The sequence below is a fragment of the Oxyura jamaicensis genome, chromosome 8 (genome assembly GCF_011077185.1).
Source record: "Oxyura jamaicensis isolate SHBP4307 breed ruddy duck chromosome 8, BPBGC_Ojam_1.0, whole genome shotgun sequence".
In the NCBI taxonomy this organism is placed as follows: Eukaryota; Metazoa; Chordata; class Aves; order Anseriformes; family Anatidae; genus Oxyura; species Oxyura jamaicensis.
Window position 1 is genome coordinate 4257552 of NC_048900.1, and position 13842 is coordinate 4271393.

The 13842-nt window shown below is 37.8% G+C and overlaps 1 long non-coding RNA gene across 1 annotated transcript in view; it reads right to left on the reverse strand.

The window, feature by feature from the left end:
- Window positions 1-4778: 4778 nt before the first annotated feature.
- The window catches only part of LOC118170736, a 319869-nt gene continuing 310805 nt past the window's right edge, over window positions 4779-13842 (reverse strand). The window contains exons 5-8 of the long non-coding RNA XR_004752855.1: window positions 13407-13502; window positions 10757-10814; window positions 7655-8926; window positions 4779-5210 (exon numbers count right to left, since the gene is read on the reverse strand). This is a non-coding gene — a long non-coding RNA (uncharacterized LOC118170736). The remainder of the gene's footprint in view (window positions 5211-7654; window positions 8927-10756; window positions 10815-13406; window positions 13503-13842) is intronic.

Genomic DNA, 13842 nt, shown 5'->3' on the forward strand with positions numbered 1-13842 from the left:
CAGAGCTCACTGACCTCATACATGAGAAACTACCCTTGTCACTTGGCCATAGCTCCAAGTCTCCGGAAAATTTAAGAGAAAAAAAAAATAAAATATTACCTGAATAAAAACATCTAGGGTTTCTCTCTTCCTCTCCTTTGGAAGAGGTAGATGGTCTCTCATTGTCTGCTTCTCACCATGGACTCTGGTCTGAAAAAGCTCCAACGTTGTGTGCATTTGGCTTTACTAGGTTAATCTTATGCAAGTAATGCCCCTACTGATGACAGTCAGTCAATATCTGTATTTATAGTCTTTGAAACTGTGGAGGCCTGAACTTCTTTAACGCTAAATAGAGTGTGAGTTTGAGGGTATTTCCCTTACAGGGACCCAACTGGGTGCCTGTGGTGAGGTGCTGTCTGTGAGGCCTCCACAGCGTCCCTGCCACAGGGCAGAGCCAGCAGCCAAGCTGGTGGCACATCTGTGAAATCGCGTTTAAGGCAAAGGGAAAAAAATGCTGGCCAGGCAGTAAGGAGCGAGGAAAAAAGTTTGAGAAACAGCCCTGTGACCACCAAGGTCAGAGAAGGAGGGGAAGAGGAGGTGCTGGAGCAGAGATTCCCTGGCAGCCCATGGAGAATGCCATGCTGGAGCAGCCGTGCACACAGGCCTTCTGGCAGCCTGGGGAGGACAACATGGCAGACAGGGTGGATATTTCCTGAAGGTCACTCCCTGCCTCAGCTGTGTCCCAGCCATGCCATGTCCCTGTACCTCGTTGAGCCTCACCCTTAGGGGATGGCTCAACTCCCTGCTTGGCTGCAGCCTGGCCGCCTCACCAAGGTCCTGCCCAGCCATAGCAGGCCCTGGCCCACCTTGCCTGGGCCCAAGCGGCGTCACCGTGATGCCACTCTCCCTGCGCCCGGCAAAGCTAATCCTGTGTGTGGGCCTGGTGGATGTGCGGTGGTGAGGGGTATGCAGCGGATGTACAGTAAAGTCACAGGAGAGAAAAGAAATTTGCTTTCATTGTGAGGAAACATCATATTTTAGTCTGTTGACTCTACTCTTATACAGACTAAGTTTGCATGCAGTGATTTTTTTTATTTCAAACCATCCCTACTCCTTGAATGCAATCCTTTGATTGTTCAGTTAAACAATCTTTCAAAAAAGATCACACGTAATTCAGAGATAAGGCCAGATTGCTATATCTTTCTTGGAATAAAACGTCATGTGTCAGTGAGGTTAATGAACCTCTAAGAAAAAAAAAAAAAAGTGAAGACTGCCTACCTAAGACCAATCTTGCATAGATGTGCTGATGTCCCTAATTAAAGAAGCTGGATCACGATCATTAGGATAATATAAGTACTAATTATAGTTCAATCTAAATTGTACTGTACTGGAAAATAACTACTAATTGGTATTGAGAAAGATTGATGAAGTCATGTAATTTTTGCTGATAGTACTATACCTAGAGAGCAGATACAAATTCACTCCGATACTAAATTATATAGTTCAAGTGAATTGCAAATATGCACCTAGTATAAAGGCTGCTTTTTGTTAATATATTGTTATCTGCAGCCTTAATTAGAGGAAACTTCAGGTCTTGAAGTCAAAATGTTGCAAGGCCTTGCAGCAGACTGCAGGCCCTGGCTCAGCTGTCCTGAGCTGCAGTAACACGCATCTTTGAGGTTCCTACTAGCACAGCTGCTCCAGCAGTCTGAGCCAGGGGGGTCAGTCCCTGCGATTACTGGCTCTGTCTGTCTTCTTCCTATGAGAAACTAGTACTTTATTGAAGACTTTGTGGTCTTGCGAAGCTTTCACCCTCTTGATAAAACTAATGCAATAGAAAACTGCAAGGCCAGCGATGGCAAAGCAAGCAACATAGAAGGCCATTAACTAACTCCAATGATATGATAATATCCTCCTCTCCTCTCCTCTCCTCTCCTCTCCTCTCCTCTCCTCTCCGCTCCTCTCCTCTCCGCTCCTCTCCTCTCCGCTCCCCTCCCCTCCGCTCCCCTCCCCTCCCCTCCCCTCCCCTCCCCTCCTCTCCATTTTCTCTTCTCTTCTCCCCTCTTTTTTTAAGCATTGAAGTCATGTAAAGCTTCTAACACCTGCCTCTTATTTTCCCTCATTTTGTCAGAGAAGGAAACAAACAAACAAAAAAGATAAAAAACTTGGCAGAATATATGTTATTATTCTGTAGTAAAAAAAAAAAAAAAAAAAAAAAAAACGAAACTCAGTTCCTCATATCAAACACCAAACTTTCAATCTGTTATTTTCTATTTATGCAGCGATAGAATCTTTCTCTGTTATTACATATGTACCCAGAAATACGAGGAAAATACAAACACAACAGGTTCATTGCAGGCTTTAGCATCACCTGGAGGAGAGCTTGTATATTTTAATTTCTGTGTCACTGGCTTTTATAAGCATCTAAAGATTCTATAGTATAATTATACAAGACTGTTTTAAGCAGTATGCCTAATTGCATGCCTTTTATTTACAAATAGAGCATACGTATTTTAATCATCATTCTGTCTCCAGCTGCTAATTTTGACTCAGTGAGTATGTACCTGCTTCAGGTCACTAATCGCACTTACAGATGGATACCATTAAAACTTTGTTTATGTTAAGTGAAAACGAGGTGCAAAAGACGGGTGATTTTTTGATTTAGCTTTTAGAACAAGATCTTTGCTGATGACAGAGCAGATGGTCAACTTTCTTGATAAAGAGAATCAAAATAACTAGATAGATTTTGGCAGATGTTCACTAACTACATTCATGCATAGACAAACATAATCCTCCTCTTTTATCTCCTAAATCTGGATTCTAGGTGTAAAGAATGTGCTATATCACGTGTAGTGTATTTTGAAAACTGAACCCTGATAGCTTTTCATTTTCTGTTATCACTACAGTGAAAGAATGATGTCCCTTGTTTTTTTTTTTTTTTTTTTTTTTTTTTTTTTTTTCTACAGATCTATCAGAGGATAAAATAATATTAAAATCACAATTTATTTTCATAAATTTGCTTTATAGTTTCATTATTTTTACAGATAAACATTTTCTTACCCATAAAAAATACTATTTTTAAATAGGCCGCTCAATTTAGGAGTAAAAATAGGAACTACTTAGCACAGGTCCCCTCTAGCAGTGCTCGCTGCTCAAGCACCAAAAAACTGATGGCAGCATGTGTGTATGTACATATGTGTATAAAAGTATATATGCATATAACAGCCCTTAAGCTCATTTGTTAGTACAGATTCTGTTTGTGTTTAGCTTACTTCCATTAGAAGGCTACTCATCTTTAGACTTTCCAGACTGTAGATGATACTTCCAGAAACTTTTCTTTATGTATTTATCATAAGGAAACTTATAACAGAACACTTCAACTTGGAAGAATTTGACAAAAATCAACCTGGTGAGAGTAAAGTGACTATCAGTATGGTGTAGAACAGCCTGGGAACCTACCTCACCACTATAGGGCAGCACGCAACACAGACTCAGTGTACGGGGTCTTTGAATAGCAATAAAAACCATTCAGAATAGACTTTTAGAGCACAATGTTATGAAGCATATAGATGTCAAATACACTTATCTCTTCACATGCGATACTATAAATCAAGGATTGTCTCATTTCTGAGGTTATGGCTTTTTTCATGAGAAGGTATTCATCAAAGGTCTTTTCCAACCTAGATGATTCTATGATCAAAAGCAAAATATTTCTCAGACATATATAGCCTTGATTAAGTTTTATTATGAAGAAAATTCATCAGGAATTTTTGGTCTGTCAGGAAAAGCTTTTTCTCTTTGTCAATAAATTTTTCTCCCTGACTATGTGGCACGTTCGTGGGCTTAGCTTGAAACTGTACTGAAAGAAAAACAGGAAGTTAATGAGTTGATGTACTGAACACAGTGCTTGATGTTGATGAGATTTTAATACGTACAGATTTCTACAGGACCTCAGACTCAGAATAGTGACAGCAACTGATTTTTTACCCAGTAGAACACTTCCAGGTTGAGTAGAAAAGAGCAAAGCCCCAGGTAAACCATTGCTTGTTTACAAGTTCTTCAGATGTGGAAAGCCCTGGTGCTAGGCTGGATGGGTGCCACTCTCTTGGGGTCACCAGAAGAATATGGGTTTGTCTGATATGAGACTTGCTATTTTCTGTAAAAAAAAATATATATATATAATAAAATATAAACTAAAATAAAACAACTGAGCAGAAAATATGCAACTTGGCATTTTTCATAGAAAGAAATAAAATAAATAAACCTGCCCATCTCTAAAGCTGTGCCAGAAGTCATGACCTCTCTCTTTCAGTGTGACTGAGTAACATCAGGTGCTCAACAACTCACCCGAGGAGGCAGAGCTCTCTAGTTATCTGACAAATGACTTGTGGAGTGAAAAGGCTTGATTTGTCACTGAAGGTGACAAAGTCATTGTATCTTCAGTCATCTGGACTGAGAGGCTTGTTGCATTCAATATCTGAAGTACTGAGCAGTCCTATCCATTGGCAAATGGGCACCTTGCACTCTGACAGGACATCCTCTATGTCTAGTATGTTATTAACTAGTGAGTCAAAGCAAGATCCCATTACACTAGCAGTGTGAGTGTGTAAACACAGAAAACAGACAAAAAACTTTGAATTTCTTCTACCTTGAATTCAGTACATTTTTCTGAGCCTTTATTATTAATCTCTGAAATAAAAATATTCTTAAGACTGTTCAGATCTGTTTAGACTGTGGGTGATCCCTTTCTTTCAGGGGAAGGTGATAAAAATCACATTGTTGAAAGACTGATAAAACAGTTTTTGACGTTCAGATACAGGCTTTATTTTATTATATTGTTCTATGCACATTTTGCAGGAGTACAATACCAGTTCCATTTTATGTACCATGGCATTTCAGGAATTCTTGTCAACACAATAAAGAAAAAAATGGCTGCAGAAAGAAACAGATTGATGAAACTTGTCAGAACCACAAGATGGCAATACTGTTTTAAACATAAAGCTTACTGAACTAAAACAATAGTGTTATGACCATTATTAACAGGTAGAATGTGTAACACTTTTTTACAACTACAGTGCAATATGGGTGTTTTCAAGGAAGATAATCACAAGTTAGTGGTGTCCACAGGCTTTGTTTTGATTCTCTTTTAACAGGTACTGTAGAACAGGTTCTTGTTCAATATCATGGCTCAAACTCCAACGGACCTGTGCTGCTGGATTTCAGCACAAAACCTATAAAAGATAAGAATGAACAAACTGCAATCAGTGAACATATTGCACACTCATTTTCTCTTTCATGTCCTCAGTTGTGGGAGATGAGAAGTTTGAGGCCATTAAACAGTTTCTGGCAGCTATTTTTGTTGATCAGCTCTCATGTTAATAATTAAGGCTACTTTCAGGCAGCAGAAAGAGAGCAGATGCAGGATGCTGCTGCAGCATTGCTTCATCGATATAAAATGTGTGGCATACTAAAGGTGCCAGTCAGAGCAAGCAGATCAAGGAATACCACATAGGGTACACATTGTATTCTCATTTCTAGGGCACTGCCTAGCTATGTTATTAATTACTTAATGATATTATCTGTTGAGATTAAAAAAAAAAAAAAAAAAAAAAAAGAAGAATTACATGAAAGCAAACTACTTATGCAGCAGCAGCTCATAAAAGGTAGGTGGTGAGCTTTACCATTAATGAGTGGGAGCCAAATGGTCCCATAGCCAGGCAAAAGGATTTTCCAAAAATATATGAGCTCATTGAGAAATGCACATAAATACACATATGCATGATCACACAGCACTAAAAGGAATGTTGGAAAAATTATAAGGAAACAATTCCAGGAAGATACATACTGATGAAAAGAAAATCTACACACTGTATAATGGCTAGAGGAGTCCTACACACATGCACGCCTCTGAAATTATGAGGGAAATCCCTTTTAGCAGGCAAGCACTTCGCTGTTTATGTCCCTGTCTCAGACAGGACTTTGCTGGTGGGATGGCAGTTGCAGGCTGCAGAAATGATTTGCATGCTAAAGGTTTGTCATGGAACTGTAAGAAGTTTGTGTTAGTTTACCAACTGCCATGACAAATTCAGTATACCTATTTACACTCACAGATGCAAATAATTACACAAATTGCTAGTTCAGAACCTCTTTCAAAATATATATATTTTTTTTCAGTAACTTGAATTCAGTGATTCTGTCTATGAAGAGAAATGTTATTATATTTAACTATGGGGTATATCTTTTTCCTTGATACATACATACATACTATAGCATGTAACTCCCATCAACTCTAAAGGGATATAGACTTCAGAAACAATGAAATAGAACATAACCTGAGAAAAAAGAAAACACTGTCTTTGGATGCTTATGAATAGCTACTGTTTACATTAATGTAAGAATGCAGTTCTTAGCCCCACATACGGCCATCTCTACTGGAACTGAGATGCTGAGCCCACTTCTCATGGAAAAGTCTTGCAGAATTTCTGGGAAATAGTAACTCCTAAGAAAATGTTTTAAACCAAACTATTTCAAACCAAAAATTTATCAGACAATGAGATACCTACTGTATAATACATAAGTAATATAAAAATAACCAACAGCAATTATCTCTTTATTTCTATAGGTCTCATCCATTTCATATCCTGAATTGCACAGTCTCTTGCAACTGGAAATCTTTTCAACCTGTTGACATAAAGTGGCAGATGGATCCACGGTTTCTACCCGCTGCTCACCTAAACATTTAGGCATTCTGGATGTACAGCTGAGGCATGACTTTTAGGCTAGATTGTTATGAGTGGTTATCATCAGCAGATATTAACATCTACTCTCTATGACAGCAAAAACTTCACATTCACCTCAATGTAACTTCTCTGTCTCAATTCAAGTTTTCCTGAGAAAGAAGTAACACTTCCCCATTGAAGTATTAGAAATAGATTTTTCTCCTAAATGTCTATAATTTAGGTTAGGCATTCTCACATAACTGCAAGTTTGCTTGTCATCTGGGGACTTCTACCTTTACAGTTGATTAGGCAAAGAGCATCTTAGCTACTTTCCAACTCAGATTTTCAATTTGTATTCAATGAAATACAATGAAGGTTATGTATGCAGTCAGCTGAAAACATCAAGCCCGTAGTATCAAGTGCATGGAAAACTGCATGGCCTTTGTACTTAAAAACAATATTTCATGATTTATCTTAATAAGCCATAACTGCTACAGGTCAGCATGTAAAAAAGTCCACTGACTAAGGGGAGATTTGGAAGCTCAGAACAGGAAAGACTTTACCAGATAATCTGCAGTATTTTCTTCTGCAAAGACTATGGGCCAGACTGTGTATAGTAGTCTTAAAAAATCACAACTAAACACACTAAAACAATATAGTAATGTGTGATACTATGGATTATTATTTTGTAACTCTACACTGTGACAGTATCCAGCTCTCCTAAAGATCAGAATCTCTTTGCTGCAATTTTGGTAGCATGACAGTGTGGGAAGAAAGCATGAATAAATAACAAAGTGACCTGTAGACTAATATTCTCCCAAGTTCAAAAGTATATTCAAGTATATATTTTAAGATGGCATGCCATTAAAATAAAAAATTAATAAACAGAAGCAACAAAAAGCAACATACTTCATTTCACATTAAATGCATCTAGGTGACTTGTCACTCTGCCATACCTTATCAGAGGATGACATAGGGAAATGCCACAGGACCAAAAGACAACAGCTGTGCTGTAAATTGCCTTGACTGTGAGCACTGGATCTGCTGTTCAGGGGAGAAGCATGGCCCATTTTGTCTAAAGTTCTGTCTTTGAAAGTGGACAGCCTCTATAGAAAGTACAAGAAAAAGACGTAAGGGAAAATTCTGGGATGACTTCTTTAGATGTGATTGATTAGCTCACAGAGTGGCTCATTTATGCCTCTAAGCGTGAGGGTTTCTTGCCTTTCCATTCTTTAGCCTCCTTTAAATATAACACAGATGATTCCTTCCCAATGTTTTCAGGTTAAAGACCCCTTCCTACAGCAAAAACTCTCTCTTACAGTTTTTATTTGCCATTTAAAAGCAACAGTGCTGTCACAGAGATGAGAAGCATGTGGCTTTTTTGTTGTTGTTGTTGTTGTTTGTTTGTTTGTTTTGTTTTTTGAGAGGTGGCTGAAGACAAATGACCTTGACGAAGACAGTCTGCAGAGAGTGGATAGAGACCAGGAGAAGGATCAGATTGTTTCTGAATGTCTTTCATCCTCTGGAGGTCTCAATGCACTGTCTGAAAAACTATTGAAAGTGGAATTGGTTAGTTTTTGCTTTTTGCTCATAGTTAGCCTACAGAGTAATTAATGCAGAAAAGCCCCGCATACTACAGTATCATATCTTTATGCTTACCTTGCAGTCACTTCCTTTGTAGACAAGCCCTTACTATCCAAAACTAATACTGCTAACACATTGAAGGCTTGTGAAATCAACCAACTAGCAACAAGAATCTAATCTGTTCACAGTAAGTGGTTTTACAGCTGAAATATTATCTGTTAAATCATGCCTTCTGAACATGTTTCTATAGATTTATTTTCCCTAATCATTTTAGCAACATATGGCTGAACTCATCTACATCTCTACAGCTCTCCTGTAGAAGTTTTTTTTTTTTAGCTTTTTTATGAGACTGCAAGAAGTCTGCAAGTTGTCAAACTCTTTCCTCTGCTACTCAAGTCTATGTTCTGCTTTTCAAAGATGACTCGGTTTTTCAAAGTCTTTCTAGCAAAAGAAAGGCAACCCTGTGCACAGTGTAGTCAAACATGCTCTTCTGGCTGCTTTCAACGTAGGTGGTGCAGTTACCATTGCCCTCAGAATTAAACCATCCCCTTCCAATGCTTGTATCAATACCCTGTTAGTCACTCTCTATTTAACTTTACTGGCATTGCAGTATTTGGAATCTCTCTCCAGCCTATATGCTTCTGCTGCAGAGTATTTAAAACAGTTTTAACACAAGTGTTTTAATTTCTACCTCCCTCCCCTTGGCATCACCCCCCAAATCAGAATTACACAAACTACTAGAACTAGAAAAAGGAAGAATAAATGATAATGATCAGCAAGATGCGGTCAACTGTTCTGCATCCATTGGATAGCACATCTAACTTTAACCTATGAAAATAAAACATATATATGAGAACAGTTTTCAGTTTTTATTCTTCTTCCTCATCATTTCTGTTCCTCCCGCATTACCTGAACTAAATCCTTTCTGGGGATAAAGTCCCCTATAGGGACTGCATTACAATTTTGCCTCTCGTTTGGCGTTATGCTTGCGTATCTTTCTCTGGTTCTCTTGCTCTCCTTTTCGGAAAACTGGGAGTCCAACTGTGTAAGAAATGCATTTTCAAAACTCCCAGTAAAGATATAAAAATAAGCAAAAAGGGGTTCAGGCAAAGCTCTAACATCAGCAAGCTTGATGAAAGCAAAAATAGTCTGAGTTTTGTCCTTCTTATTAAAAATTCAATAGACAGTTATCTTGTAATTTGAACACCTTTGCAAGGTAAATTATTTAGTAAGCAAACATTCTAATTTTACAAAAGAAAACAAGGCTTTATAAATTTAGTTTCTCAACATGTTATTGAAGTACTGACCAGAAGAGTAAAAGACAGATGGGTAAAGTAAAGTGAGCAGATTTCCCAGCTCTTTGAACACCTCGTACTTACACTAAACAGCCCTACAAAGAGAAGACTGCTTCAAAAGTGTAATGCACATTTGCAAAATGCGTAGTCCAGAGAACACTTCAGACAAAGCTCTCTAGGGGCTATTTTTGTGTTTATAAGCTTTCAGCTGAATTTCTAAGTCAGAAGAGTGGAAGATTACATTTAACAGAAAGGTTCTCAAGAGCATGGACACTTAAGCTCAATCTTAACGATTGCTCCTAGAAACTGTGTGGAAATGGAGAAACCTGCTATGGTGGCTTTACCACCCAGTTTAATAAAACAAAAATTTAATCGCTTCAGATTTATGCTAGGGGAAATGGATTAAAATCTATTTGTCAAATTTAAAGCATCAAAGGGATCTGATATTAAAGCCCTCTTCCTCTTCATTTTTTAAAAGAAAAAATTTCTCTCTTTTCAGGAGAGAGTTTTAGTTTAGAAATTCACATTAATCATATATTACTACTTTGCTCCTGTTCTGTGTCAGATGATCTCTCTAAACCCTTCCTGCTTTTGTTAAATATGAACAGAGGAATCCTTACATTAGATTTATACAATGCTTTTTGGTAATATTTGCTTTACCAGAAGAAAGGGGAGGAAAAAGACAATACATATGAATAAGAAAGCTATTTTGTTTCTTATTTTTTTTTCCTAAGGCTTGGGCCTACAGCTTTATAAATAGTGGAGAAGATACAGAGTGCCAGTATAGTATTGTCTCCCACAGAAAAAAAGATTATTGAGAATATTTCATTTACGGGATGGCAATGTAATATACTTGCACTTGTCTGTAGTCTCATGCATAGAAAGCATGAGAAAATGCTGCTTACATCATCAAAACAAACTCTCATAAAAATTTTATAAGCCAGCAAAGCACAGATGGCTGAAGGCATATGTTAGATCACTATTATAGTTGTATTTGCTTAGGAGGACTTTCTCACCTCAGGTCCTGAAAAGTTTCTCTTAGAACTCCAAATGAGCATGCAAAACAAACTGTGTAGCATCTCTCTCTATAAAAGCACTTTCAGCTGCATGTAAGTACTCGCCCAACTAAAAATGAGATTGGTAGTGCTGTAGAATAACAAAAACATCCATTATTAATACCTGCTTCTTCTAGTTTCTTCTGTATATACTCCTGTTTCAAAGGCCAAAGTACAAATCACTGGAGTCAGATTATATTTAAATAAATAAATAAATAATAGGTAAGCGTGCCATTAGAAAAGGGCCATTTGTTTTAAAGGTTCTTCAGCTTTACTTAAAAAAAAATAAAAAATAAAAATCTGTGAGTTTTTTAACTGCTGTTTCATGGGGGGGAATTGAAATTCTTGCACCTTAGCTGTTCTTATGGATTTGCTTGTGCAATTTGTGTCAAACTACAAAAATGGTAAGCCAACCGCTATTTTGTCAGCAAACAATATATGATTTATGTCATAAATCATAAGAGGAGAAAAACCTTTAAGCCTGTTCACAAACCAATCACGATTCAGGATAAATCAAATTGCAAAATATCACTTTAGGTGCCAATATGGATCCCCTAAATCTGGGTTTTCAGCTCTAGATTTAGGCAGTAAATTGCAAATCACTGTTTAAAATTTCTAGGTGGCCTGAATTTAGAGAAAACGTGATTTTGTTTTTGGCTCTTTTGGTCTTCAGGGCTCTCATGTCTGACTCACACTTTGACACGTATTTGCATCGTACTGGTATTCCATTGAAAATCTCTGAAATACTACTTCAGCCACGGGTCTTCCTGGGACACAGCTGAGACACACTGCAGTTCCTCACTGTTACCACACAACAGTCCACATCAATACACTTTGGATAAAACCTTGTAAACTACTGTGTTTTTTTTTTTGTTGTTGTTGTTTGTTTTTTAACCAATCTTGAAAGATCCTTAAAGCTTCATCTTTTTAGTCTATATGAAATTTCTTCAAGTATTTTACTTCACAAAGTGCTACTAAACACACACACACACACACACACACACACAAAAACACAAAACCAAAAACAACAACAACAAAGCAGAGAAACAGTGGACCCCAAGTATGTTACTATTTCTGCTGCTTCTCAGGGTAACAGTATAGGGGTACTTTCAAGGCATAATAATAAAATCTAACCAGTGCTGAAGCTTTCAGGCCTTAATACTAGAAACACTGCTTAAACATAGGGCTTGGAAAGCCTAGGTAGTCTCTGACTGCTTTACGCATGTACACATGCATGCACACACATGCTGCATGAAGCCAATTCTCCTCTGAAGGATACTGATCACACTAAGTAATCGCTGTTCTGCCTTTCACAGCTGTAGCAGCTGGAATTTGTCCTTCTGACCAGCATACAGAACTATGCACACTAACACCTACCACATAGGTTAACGTTTCCTCTAACCTGACAAATTAACAGGTCAAATAAAAAAATGTTTTAGATACTGACAATGCCTGAAAATAAGATGTGATTCAAGGAAAGTCACAATTCCCTTTCAGTTCTGAATTGAGAGCATTCCCATACCCTGTGCTTATGGGTGTGGGGGGTGAGCCCCATGGCCATAGCAATGGAAAGTGGAGAAGGAGGAGGATGGCAGAGTAGCTTAAGAGTTCCTGTCATATAAATGCTCTATCTTTCCTTCTCTGTTATTGACACTAATATGTCTAATGTTCTCCAAAACTCTGAAGAACATTGAAGCCCATCAAACTCTATACAGTGTGTGTGTGCGGTAAGAGGGAGGCAAGGGGTGTGTTGTTTGTTCTTTCAACAGTATCTTTATTTCCAGTGATGCTCAAGACATCTGGTAAAACAGATTTCATGGGCATTTGAACATAAATCATCTTATCTTTAACAGAAAAGTAAATGACAAAACCCCAAAAGAAATATCATCATTGCCCTGCCTTCCCACCAACTCCCAGAAACCAGACAAACAGGACAAACTTCATACCCTGCACAGTCAGCAATTAACATGGTCCTGTGATAAACAATGTCATGCCAGTTTTTATTTCATTTTTTCCTCAAGTACACAAGTCTCTCTGGAAATGACAGTCTGGTGATAAATTGTGTAATACTCTGAACAACTCTAATGCATATACTACAGAAAGACCGAACATTTCCTATTGCAACTATCACAAAATCTGGCAATATGCAAAAAGTCATGTTTCAAAAACACTTGGAAGAAAGATCACAAGATCTAAATGGCCAAAATTTCCCACCAGGGCACATTCTTGCAGATTTAAAGTCTTCTGCCTCCAGCTTGTAAAAGCAGTGTTAATGCAACCCCCAGGTGGGACTGAAAAGATAACACATACATATGCCTCTCCTTAGTCACTGCAATTGGCCATTAGCTGGTATTTCCATCAGACTCTTTAACTGAAAAATTATAAAGAACTCAGCAAAAATACTCCCTAGATCTTTGCAGACAATATACCCTTACCAGAAATCCATTCTTCTCACTTTAGTGGAAAGTGTCCTAGAAATCTGTTTTGCAGTTCAGCACCGTACTGCCTACAGACTCCCACTGCGCAAAGTGCTGTTGCCATCTTGTCTTATCTCCTCTTTCTTTATAAGGACAAGACAAAAGATTTCTTGATATCCCTCATTCGTTTACAGAGCTGGAAGTTGCGGGTTTGTTTTCACACACAACATTAAGTGCTGAGCATAGTCTGAAAATAGCTTAAGCCTTATGCTAATGTATGGTGCAACTGGGTAAGATTAGAACAAGGTGGCTAACGGTATAATTATTCACAGGTGTTTGTGAATGAATTTTCTTTACCTTAAGTTTGCAGCCATTCTGTCCTTGTTTCTAACTGACAGTTGGCTGATGCCATTTCCTGGTACTTGTGCAGATAGTCCATTTCAGTGCTGTAAACTGAAATTTGTGGATGATCACCTAATGAGCGAGTGAGTGGGGAAAAAAAAACAACAAAAACAAACAGAAAAACAAAACAAAACACACACACACAAACCACTCTTTGGCAGCTCACAGCTAAACAAAACAACATGAACTGGAGATCACACCAAAGATAAAGCAATTTTAAAATTTATTTGGATAATACATTTGAATATTGAATAAATCTGAGAAAAATTGCTCTCTCTATATGAATATTTCTTGAGCTGCAATAGGCAGCATGAATCAAACAAGATGTTATTCATGAATTATCTGCTCACAAGGAAAAGGAAAGGAAAAGGAAAGGAAAAGGAAAGGAAAA